Here is a 12922-nt window from a genome sequence, read left to right as displayed (position 1 = left end):
CTCCCTCCATGGGTTGAATAAATACTTCACACTCAAACGGCACAGGGTCTCCCCTCTGATGTGAAGTGAGGCATGCGCAGCCACCATCCACCAAGCAGTTTGGCCTCCCCAGGGGACCAGCCATGGTGGGGTCTCTTCCCCTGCTGTTTTGGACAGTTTGTGCTGCATAAGTAATAAAGTGGCCATTTGCTGAAAGTTTCTGTTGTGCCTGAGACTGTGTTTCCACAATGCACCACAGAGTAGATGAATAAAAACTTTTTTCATCTGTTTGGTTTTATGTTTTCGTCTCTCTCACTAAGTGGACTAGAAAAAACAGACATCCCTTAAATCTCACTAACCAGCTGCCTGCACCAGATAAAAACTACATTGAACCACTAATCTCACACATTATATAAACTTTAAAAAATCAATGTAAAAATATATATGGTCAGGATTTTACATATCAATGCATTCAACATGATTTCACAGGACTTTGGCAGCACGTTGGGGAGATAGTCAAGGGATGGTCAACAAACTGCAAAATTAAATATTATTCATATAATAATCATACTGTATGAATAATTATTGTATGAGTAATTATTGTAGCTTTTTTAGAAATTATTTCCAATAAAAAGATGATTGTATATAGCACCCAATTATCAAAGAAAAAAGATTCAATTATAATTTGATAAATCCTATAAGTTTTTAGTAAGTAAAATACTGTTGAACCTAAAATGAAAATACCAGTATATATTTGTAATTATTTAAATATGCAATGTCAAGCTTACCTTATTGATTGTGGTACCCCAGTTTGGACTTTTTCTAGGTTTTAGTCTGCATTGTGATGGGTAGGGCTCATTGTAAATAAGATCTGTTCAAAGATCTTCAGTTAGGGTGTGATGCAAGTGATAAGGTTGGGCTTTAATCAGGATTACTGGGGCCCTTTACAAACAGAGTGAAAGTCAGACAGAGAGAGAAGTCATGGGGAGCAGCCAGAAGCTGGAAGTCAAAGGAACCCAGAACCCAGAAGAGAAAGGAGAAGACACCGTCGTGTGTATTGCCACATGACAGAACAGCCTAGGACCAAGGATCCAGAAGCCAGTTCCAGAATGCTACAGTCTTCAGAGTGAAAGCATCTCTCTGCTAATGGCTCAATTTTGGATTTCTTCTGGCTTCAAAACTATGAGCCAAAAGATTCCCATTGTTTACCCAACCCCATTGTCTGGTACTTCTTTAAGCAGCCTGGAGACTAAAGCAGTGATATAGCTTAAGAACAGTGTTGCTTCTGCTCTGTGGGTCCAACATGGACCATCATGTGCAAAATTTTCTGTCTCATATTGTTTTCTCCACTAAGAGAAACCAGAAATCAGAACTGAAAGAATGAGAGTTTGTTAGGGGATAGGTAACAAGAGTTTTAGAGCAGTGTATCCAATATATATATTGCTGTATGAATGCTTCAGGGATGCTATGTTGATGCTGAACAACACAGGACCCAACCGGAAGTAGCATCTATTAATTAAATTGTGAAATTTGAGCATCCATGGAAAATAATAATTGCAATTAATTAGACTCTGTAAAGAGCCTTGAATTCCTAACAATACTGACAGTATGTACATATATTTTAATTTTCCCTTAAGAATAAACCTTTTCATAACCTCTTGGTATGTGTGTAGAGTCACCAGTCTCGACATCAGAACCAAGTTTTGGATGGGTGCTCCATCCCAGCTTTGCCAGGTGTCCACATCCTGACTCTGAGCCCAAATTCTCATGTTGATAACAGAGGAGCAAAGCTTTGAATAAGAAAAGTATTGCTTATGATCCCAAATTATTTAGAATTTATTCATAACTTGACTATTTAAAATTAAGAAAATTTTAAAATATATAGAAGTTAAATGTAAGACAGGGAGTACAAAGGAAAACAACAATGGAGAAAGGATTGAATTTAATTACTTTTTTGGGAAGTAAATTTCTGAGAGGTTATATATCTGAATATGTCTCTATTTTACCATCAAAATTAACTGACAATTTGACTATATAATTCTAAGTTGGAAATAATTTTTTTCAGGATTTTGAAGTCATTAATCTAGTTTTTAATATTGTGCTAAAGCAGGTATTGGCAAGTTTTTTCTGTAAAAGGCCATAAAATTAAGTAGATTATGCTTTGCAGACCATATGATCTCAGTCACTACTTAACTCTGCCATAGTAGCACAAATGAGGCTATAAACAATATGTCCAAGGGCTGCAGTTTGCTGACCCCGGTGCTAAGTCAGAAATCTGATGCCACTCTGATTCTCAATCATTTGAATATACACTTCATTCCTCCTGGAAACTTGAAGGATCCTCTCATTTTTTCTGGTATTCTGAAATGTTATAATAAAGTACCTGGGTGTAGGTCTGTTTTCATCTTAGCTCTAGGCTTTTATAAACCCTTTTAATCTGGCACTCATGTCATTCAGTTCTGGAAATTTTTCTTGGATTATTTCTTTGATGATAGACTATCCTCTGTTTGCTCTTTTCTCTACTTCTGGGACTCCTATTATTCATATATTGTAATTTCTCTTTTATTTTACATCTCTTTGTAATTTTAAATTACAATGCATTTGAGATTTATTCAAGATTTCATCAATTTTGTCTTCCAACCCTTCTATTGGGTTTTTAAATTCCTATTTATAATTCAAATTTCTCCTTCTTTAGCAAACTATTTGTGTCCCAACAAAAAGAGGAAATCAAACCAAGAAAGATAATAAATTAATACCTAAAACTGAAAAAAAAAAAAAAAATCAAGAAGTAAAATGTAACAATGAGATATGGAGACCACTATCAAAAAAAAAAAAAAAAAAAAAAAAAGCCATAAAAATAATGGAAGTTTATTGCCTCTGAAGAGAAGGCAAAGAAAGGTTTTGGTAGAGTACCACAGTTTTCATTATAGAACTATTAGATTTTTTTAAAATAAGCACATACATAATTTTGGTAAAATAAAAACAGTGAAAACAAGACATCATTAATAGAAAAATTCTTCCTTTTTAAAATAAAAATGTGGAAGAAGAAATAGGGAGTACACAAATAAATCCACATAAACATGGTCAACTGAATTTTCACAAAGGTGTCAAGATCATTCAAAGAGGAAGCAAAATGTTTTTAATAAATAGTGCTTGAAGAACTTGATATCCATCCAGGAAAGAAAATGAATTTAAACTTACCTCATACTCTCCAAAAAACACAACTTTAAAAGGATCATAAACCTAAAAGTAACAGTTAAAATTATAAAATTTTCAGAAAAATTTGTAGAAGAAAATCATTGTAATCTTGGAATAGGCAAGAATTCTTATACAGGTCACAAAAAGCACAACTTACCTTGAGTTATTAAGAAAGCTAAAGTTAAACAAAGAGGCTTTATAATATAAATGATAAAGTTATACTAAGATCCCAAGAAGACTAAATTTAACTATGCTCTATGTCCCTAATGGCAGAACTCTTACTGGTTCTTTTTATTCAATGTGAATAAGTAATTACTCTCTCTTTTCTCTAAATTCACTAAAACAGCTATATCTGCAATAGAACCTTTATCTTCTAGATTTGAAATAATTTCACAGAGATATGAAACAATATTTTTATAAGAAAATTGGGTTATTGAATATGTGCTTAATTTGCAAATAACATCATTGATTTACTTTTCTTTCCTTTTTTTGTGCCCCCAATGCTTTACAAAACCAAAATAAATTGTGAAGGAATAAGATGACCCTGTGATTTCTATTTCTCTTTTTCACAAAGTTAATGAGAAAATTTGTGAGAAAATTTACAAAAATTCTAAATTGCTTCTAATGATTTCTAAACGTGAAGTTTTATTTTTTGCTTCCAAACTGTCACAGTTAAAGTCATGGGATTAGATGAGATCACCCAGTGGGAACCTAACCTTGGTGCACTTTCATATTTTTAGGTCAGATAGAGGAGAGGACAGAAATATGAGGCTGAAAAAGAAGATACAGAAAAGGAAAAAACAAAGGAGTATGACATCATGAAACTCCAAATTAAAAAAAAAAATTATGACAGATGGAGTGTACAACTGAATTAAATGCTCTTGAGAATATAAGTTAACAATAAAAAAAGCAACATTTGGATTTGGCAAGATGTTGGTTTTTGGTAGCCTTGATAAAGAGGGATTATACTATGAGGATGGGGACTGAATAATAGTTTGAACTGGTTAAAAAAGAGAATGGAGAGTAAGAAAACAGTAATCTAATGTATCAAACATTAATTAATGATCATCAGGCAGTGTCAAGTGCCCATTTGAGATCTGAGGTCATTAAGGTAGGGACTAGTTCAATTTTCTCCAAAAAGGCTCAACTGTTTGGGTAGAGACAATTGTTGGCAATAATTGGGTTTATACAAGGTTTTGGCTTTGCCAGAAATTTTCACACAAGGAAAGAAAAGCAAGAATGAAAGAGTTTCTTAAGGACATGGATATGTGGTGGAGATGGTATCTAAGCTGAGAAAAAGGAAAGAGGAGATATAATTGAGGTATTGGATAGTGAAAAGGTTGAAGCATTAATAGGTTGAGAGGTCTCAATTGGTCAAATAATTATTGGAGTGTGAACACTTGAATAAGTTAGTTGGAAGCATAAGATGTTGGAGGGAATAAGCTGCTCAAATTTGATACATGAGAATGTGGAACAGTTATAGGATATGACTACTAAGAGCAGATGGTTGACTTATGGCTCACACACCCTTTATCCAATGTATGGATGGATGAGTAGAAAAATGGGGACAAAAACTAAATGAAAAATAGGGTGGGATGGGGGGTTGGAATGATTTGGGTGTTCTTTTTTATTTTTATTTTTTATTCTTATTTTTATTCTTTCTGATGTAAGGAAAATGTACAAAAATAGATTGGGGTGATGAATGCACAACTATGTGATGGTACTGTGAACAGTTGATTGTACACCATGGATGACTGTATGGTATGTGAATATATCTCAATAAAACTGAATTTAAAAAAAAAGAGCAGGCGGTTGAAGTAGAAGAGAGGTTATTATTGATAAAGAGGTCAAGAAACTGAAGAGCCAACAGGTTAAATGAATTACCCATATGAATTTCACAGTCACCAAGAATTGGGGCAGTATTAAAGTCTTCAGTGAGCGTAAGTGGGAGGGGAGAATGACTGGCATGTTAGTTGCAAGTGACGTGGACTGACATTATGAGCTTCAAAGTAGTTATAATGTGCTTGAAGAATGAAATTGGAAAATTGGTTTGGAAGTAGCATTGGAAAGCTGAGAAGATACTTGCCTAAACCCTGCAGTACATGATATATAAGAGAAAAATCTTCCTCCACTTAAAATGGCTATTAGGGAAGTGATAAATTTCAGCTAAATCAAGAAAGTTGAGAAATTGAGATTATGGAGTTTAACTTCAAATCCAGAGGGCATAACAGAGGGCAAGGAAGAGTTGGAGATTAGAAATATACAAATCACTATGGGGCTAAGTGTCTGAGTTATGATGGAAGAACTGGGAGGCCACGATTTCTGGCAGTAACAAAGGTAAACAGTCTCTTAGAGAAGGCTGGGTGAACAGTTCAAGACGTCCTCTAGAGCTGCGCTGTACAAAATGGCAGCTATTAACCACATGTGGCTACTGAAATTCAATTAAAATTAAATAAAATTAAGAATTCCATTCCTCAGTCAAACTAGCCACATTTTAAGTAGTAGTTAACAGATTGGACAGTGCACAAAAAAAATATTTCCATCGTTTTAGAAAGTTCTATTGGACAGAGTTTCTCTGGAGTATTTCTCTATGGTTTTTATTTAGAAACTATAAGTCACTGTGACACCATTTACTTTTCCAGCTTTGGGTGAAGGCTGTCTAGGGAGGGGCTGTCCAATGGGACGTTAAGACACTGCATGTGTTGAGGTGGTTGATCTCTCCAGTGACTTCTGACATGCTAGTGGACATATTGCCTATTATATTTCTTTCTGACCCAAATGAACCAATAAATGAATGACAGAAGCATTCTAGTGATTTTAGAACCTAGTACAGCTTGAAAAACATAACAAGTGAGAGCAAGATCATTTTCTCAAGATATATATATATATATCAAGACAGCCATGAATATTTCCTCGGGCACATTCTAATCAAGAACCCCCTACAATTACAGTCCTGTCTCTCCACTTATCTTCATATTTAATTTGCCAGTTACGAACCTGCATGTAAAACACATTGATTTTTTTCTTCACAATAAAATACTCTCAAAAATGCTATTAACTAAGGAGTAGACAAACATGTTAGCACAAATTCTCATGAATTTATATATTTACCAATTAAGAGGAGAGAGAAATCATTATCATATCCCAGAAAGTAATTTAATATAAAATGAGAATAGAGCAAAGATTAGCACTGTTGCACACAGCTAAAATGGAACTGAGTTATAGGTTCAAATTTCCTAACAACAAATAAATTGAATCTTGTGGCCCCAAATCATTCAAATTCATCAAGGCGAAAATAAAAGATGCAAAAAAGAAAATAATGCAATGTCTCATATATAAAAAATATTAACTTTATTTGTGTTGGAGTTTATTTATATTGCCAGCTCTAAGGAGTGAGGTGAGGGTGAAGAGGAAGAAGGTAATAAAGGAGAGAATGGAGTAATGAAAACCTGATACAATGAGACTCAAATATATACTGAGATGTTAAAAATCAAAGTTTTCAATATCGCTTCTTTCGGTGAGGAACTTTTAAGTTTTATTTCTAAATAGCACACAGATGAGCTCTTTGTATATTCTTATGATAGCTGTTTCAAGGACAATGAATATTCCTGTAATACAGTAAATCCATATTTTTGGAAGTCCTAGAGTTTCCCAGATTCAAGCCAAGGATCATTAATTATAACCATAACACCTTTCAGATGGGAAATTTTTACTAATGGTCCATAGAAGATCCCTTGTCAATACATTTTGATTTAAAATCCTGAATTGTTATATCCTGTATAGCCAATGCTAGGTGAGAAAGAGAGAGAGAAAGGAGGGGACAGGGAAGGGAGAGGGAGAGAAATGGGAAATACTAGGCTAAGGCATTCATTAGGACACCTTAAATTTTGGCTCCAAGCCCCCGTATGGTCCCACTATTCTCGCTCTCCCAGTTCTACAGAAAAACTCTTCTTCTCTAGACTCAAGGCAGATTTAAGTGGCTCTTAACCAAATCTGGTTGAAGTGTCTCCTTCTGTCTTCCTAGACTTGTGGGTTCTTCTGTGAAAATGTCATCAAATAAGAATTTCAAATGTCAACAAAATTCTAGGAGAGTTTCTCCATCAGGAGTTAAAGAATCCTTCCTTTTACCATTTAACAAATAATGATATACTATATACTCTACCAGGTAGGTAAAATAGTGATTGAAGAATAGGTTATAACTCCTGTCTTCAGAGAACTTAGAGTCTTTTTGGTGAAGGTGGGTATTAATCAAAGGATTACACAAATGATTTTTAAATTAGAAAATTAGATTAATCCTAAGGAGAAGAATTATTGGAGGTTATGAGAATTAATAAAAGGGTAAATTAAGTCTGAGAAATGTTTTTCTAAAGAAGTAATAATTGGGAAGGAATCTTAGAGATGAATAGGCATTAACAAGCCAAAAAACAAAGTGTGGCAGGGTAGGGAAGTCAGCAAAGGGAAAATATTTCCAGGCAGAGAGAATAATATTTGCAGAAAAAATCATAGAAAAGAAACTGAAAGAAATCCTTTGTAACTTAAGTGCAGAGTATGAGACATATGGTGTAACATGGTATTGGTGAGGATGGTTACCAGATTCTACTGAGACTTGTACCAAAGAGCAATGGGAGGCAGAGTGAGTAGAGTAGGAATGGTCATGGTCATATTGTCACTTTCTGAATACCTCGTGAGGAACAGGGTGGAATTGAGGCACGGAAATCTATTGTTAAGAGATATTGCATTGCCCTGTTAAGACAGGTGGTAAATTGGACTAGGATGGTGGTAAAGATGGAGAGAATAATTGGAATGAGAGATATTTAAGAGCTAAAATTGATAGCACTTGATGGTTTGGAAGCAGGGACTATAGTAAATAATGGTATCATATCCTAGTTTGTCATGCATCATGCAAAAACTTTTTGGACATCTACTACATGGTAGACATTATTCTGGGCCCTACTCATCCAATAATAAATAAAGGGAAAAAATACCCTGAAATCATGAGGCCTACAACAGTATGCTCTCCTGATCATGGTAGTCTTCAAGGAATTTAGGAGACTAGTGAACCAAAGATCTACAATGTCTCTGCCTTAATTTCAGGGTCTTAGACTGATGGTGGCAAACTCAGTTGTCTGTAGATTACAAAATCAGACACTGGATGGATGCAAAGAGTTCATTTTTATCTTAACTGCGTTTTAGAAACAACAGAACTAACATAGAGATGAATGGGAATGTCACACAGTCTCAGTGCCATAGTTCAATGGGAAATGGAAGAGACCATGCAAAATTACTCACATTCAGCCAATTAATCCATGTGGACAAGTGGATTTTTTTGTCTTTTTTTGTAAAGAAGCCAGAAAAGCACATTTTAATATGAAATCTCCTAATTTTATTTTTATATTGGTAATCCATTAATTAATACTTAGTTTATTGACAACACTGTATGGGCCAACACTGTGTAAGCCAAAAAAAAACTTCTGTTGGCCAGTTTGCAAAAGTCTGCCTCCAGGTTGCAAAATCTGCCTTTGCAAATGAAGCCTTCAATTTGAAAAGTCCACCTAGAAAGCCTGAGAGGGAGTCAGCCTTTTTCAGTGTTGATGAGTAAAAATCATCATATATGAATGATGAAGGACAATAATAAAAATAAGCATGTTCTTAGCCAGCAGTATATTTCGGTGCTGAGAAAATGCTTCAGGGTATCACCAAGGCCTGGGCCCTTTCCAGAAGCTGATGTGGAGGTGCTGATTGATTTAATCATAGTAATTATATTTGGAAAGCCTTTAACCGTGCTTTTCATGTCTTTGACCTGTAAGAATTCTTTGTATGCTCTGGTGGTATACATATTTTTTTAACTTTCAAAGTGTTTTTTCTTCATCCTTACAGGTATTCAAAGAGAGAGTAATCTAGGTTATATTCCATCCTGCTGGCTAAACACTAATTACAAACTGAGCAAAAATTGAAAAGACATTTCAAGAAAGAAGTTATACTAATAATTAATAAGCACATTGAAAAATGCTCAACATCATTAACCATTAGGGAAATGAAAATTAAAACCATAATGGAATAGTATTTCACACCAACCAGAATGGCTATAATAAAAAGACAGACAATAACAAATGTTGGCAAGGATGTGGAGAAATTGGAACCCTCATACATTTCTGGTAGAAATACAAAACAGTGAAGCCACAGTTTGGCAGCTCCTATAAATGTTAAACATACATTTATCATATGACCTAGCCATTCCATTCTTAGATATCTACCTAAAAGAATTGATATGTCCGCAAATAGACCTTTATACAAATGTTCTCATCAACATTATTCATAATAGCCAAAATTTGGAAAAACATAAATGCCCATTCTGTTAGTTCCCTATGCTGCTTTAAGAAATCACCACAAACTTAGTAGCTTACAACAACATGAATGTATTATTTTACAGTTCCAAAGGTCAGAACTCCAACATGAGTCTTATGGGCTAAAATCAAGGTGTTGGCAGGCCTGTGTTCCTTCTGGAGACTCTATAACAGAATCATTTTCCTTAAGTTTTCCAGCTTCTAGAGGCAGTCTTCATTCCTTGGCTCATGACCCCTTCCTCCATCTTCAAATTTCATCACTCCAACCTCTGTTTCTATCATCACATTTCCTCTGATTTGACACTCTTGACTCCCTCTTATAGGGAAACTGTGCTCATCTCAGGTCTACCACATAATCTAGGATAATCTTCCCATCTCAAGATAGTTAATTTAATCCAATGTGCAAAGCCCCTTTTTCCATGTAAGAGAGCATATTTACAGGCTCTGGGGATTATGACCTGGATTTCTCTGGACAATTATTCTATCTATTCACCCATAAGCTGGTGAATGGATAGACCAAGTGTGGTCTATCCATTCAATGGAACATTATTTGACAATAAAAGGAATGAAATACTGATACAAGCTACAACATGAATGAAACTCAAAAAGATTATGCTCAGTAAAAGAAGCCAGACACAAGATATTGACACAACCATATTGAGTGGTTCCTTTTTTATGAAATTGTCCAGAAAAGGAAAATTTATAGAGACAGTAAATAGATTAGTGATTGTCTAGGGTAGGGGGAAAAGAGAACATGGATTAACAGTAAATGGACAAGAGGAATCTTACTGGGATGCTGGAAATGTTCTCAAATTGATTTATGGTGATGGCTACACAGTTTGGTAAATTTACTAAAAAAAAAGAATTGTGCACTTGAAATAAGTGATATCTTTCATTTTCTACCAATAAAGTTATAAAATGTTATAACTCAATAAAGTTATTAAAATTATAAATAAAATGATGCTTTGATAAAGTCATATAAGGAAGTGGTGTCCAGAATAAAGACAGAGGCAGTCAGACTGCAGAGAACAAAACAAAAAACACTTTTGTGCCTTGAGGGACTGCATGCACTTGTGACATAGCACAACCTTCCCTCAGCAGAGGCCCTAGAAGGGCACAGCTTGGAAGAGGGACCCACCTGGAAATCCCAGGGACCATACACCAACACCAAGGACTTGTGGGCCAGCGGCAGAGACAATCTGTGGCAAGACTGAAATGAAGGTTTAGACTCTTGCAACAGCCTTAAAGCTCCAGGAACACCTGGGAGGTTTGATTATTAAAGCTGCCCTCCTTCCCTAACTGCTCAGACACCTGCCCCACATTCAGGGCAGACAGTACCAACAACACACCCTAACTTGGTGCACTAATTGGACCTCACAAGAATCAGACCCCCACACACCACAAAGACAAAGTTGGGAGAACTGACTTGAGGGGAATAGGTGACTCACGGACGCCATCTGCTGATTAGTTAGAGAAAGTGTACTCCACCAAGCTGTAGATCTGACAAATTAGAGATTAGGCTTTGAAAAATCCTACATATCCTAAAAGAACCCTATCAAGTAAAGCAAATGCCAAGAGGCCAAAAACAACAGAAAATTTTAGAGCATATAAAAAAAACAGATGATATGGATAACCCAAACCCAAACACCCAAGTTAAAAGATCAGAGGAGACACAGTACTTGGAGCAATTAATCAAAGAACTAAAGACAAACAATGAGAGCATGGCACAGGATATAAACGACACGAAGAAGAGCATGGCACAGGATATAAGGGACATGAAGAAGATCCTAGAAGAGCATAAAGAAGAAATTGCAAGAGTAAATAAAAAAAACAGATGATCTTATGGAAATAAAAGAAACTGTTGACCAAATTAAAAAGGTTCTGGATACTCATAGTACAAGACTAGAGGAAGCTGAACAATGAATCAGCGACCTCAAGAGCCACAGAATGGAAAATGAAAGAAAAAAAGAAAGAATGGGGAAAAAAAAATAAAAAAAAAATTGAAAGGGACCTCAGGGATAAAATAGATAAAATAAAACATCCAAAACCACTTTTGTGAGAATTTCAGATGAAGAGCAAAGAAAACCAGTCAGTACCATAGTGCAGAATGTAGAATTAAGGAAAAATTACGTTTGCTTTTGTCTGTTTTAAGGCTTACGGGAATAAGGGAAAAGCTGAAGAGTAGTATTAGAACAAAGCAAAGTCCCCAGATAAGTGAAAGACGAAGTTTGTGATACTAAATTGCTACTTTCTTCTGCGCAATTCCTAAAGAATCAAAACCTCAAATATTTTGAGTGGTGTTTGACCAGGGGTAGTGAACATATCCCCTCCTAATCTCTCTTTGAAATACATGTTATGAAAAATAAAAATATGAAAATCACCATATTATAACCTAGAACTTGCAGTCCAGCTATTGCCAAAGTCTGGGAGATACTCTGAAAGACTAATAAACTGTTGTGCAGCCTGTATTATCTGTCATCAGATCCCATTTTATATTGTCTGACATCCAAGATTCTATGGTAGAGCTCCTAATTTTCTGTCAGCATCTCTTCTCCCTTTCATCTGAAGTAGGATTTTTAGGTAATCAAGTCTACACAAAATAAAATGCACATTTTCCAGCATACTTAGTGGCTAAATGTGGCCGAATGTAGCCATGAGGCTACTTTCTGGACAGTAGAACATAAGCAGATTTGTCCTAGGCAATTTCAAAGAGGCTTTCTGAAAAGTAAGTTGGTGTCTCCTTTCCTTTCCTTCCTTCTTCTTCTCATTCACCAGCCTTCTTCTTGAAGGGCAAATGCCACCATCTTGGTTCATGAGGAAAACTGTGATGTCCTACAGATGATAGAACAATGAGCTAGAAGGAGCATGGAATTTATGGAGAAGGCTTGTCACCTTTGGAGCCTTACATGAGAGAGAAGTAGCTTTTCTATGTTGGTTAAACTAAAAACACTGCTTTATGCACTATACCTGAGCCCATTCTGCCGGGTTAGCAGAAGCTCTAGTACGGTGACAGAGAGAAGCTACCATGTCTTTCCATCTTCTTGCATCTTCTTCATGGTAGATGCTCAGTCTTTCAAAGCTTCTTCCTCACTTCCTCTTCATTTTCCCAAAATTCCATACTCCTCCCACAAAGCAAGCAATTATCTTCATAGATATGGTAAAAGGGGCCTGAGCTCCATGAGCTCTCCTCTGGGTCTTCACAGTCCCCTGGTAGAGGTACCTATCATACTGCTCTCTAGGTATCAGCTTCTGTGCTCAGAAAGGCTACCCAGTGGAACCCAGTCAGTTTCTAGGCATCCTTCCACCACTAATACTACCTGAGTGTGGACACTGCCTTTGGCTCTGGACAAAGGTTTCAGCACTCTGTTTTCTCCTGTCCTTGACCCAGGCCTGTGTCAGTC

This window comes from Choloepus didactylus, chromosome 3 (assembly GCF_015220235.1).
Source record: "Choloepus didactylus isolate mChoDid1 chromosome 3, mChoDid1.pri, whole genome shotgun sequence".
Lineage (NCBI taxonomy): Eukaryota > Metazoa > Chordata > Mammalia > Pilosa > Megalonychidae > Choloepus > Choloepus didactylus.
The sequence above is the reverse complement of the archived record's forward strand: the minus strand, read 5'-3'. Positions refer to the sequence as shown.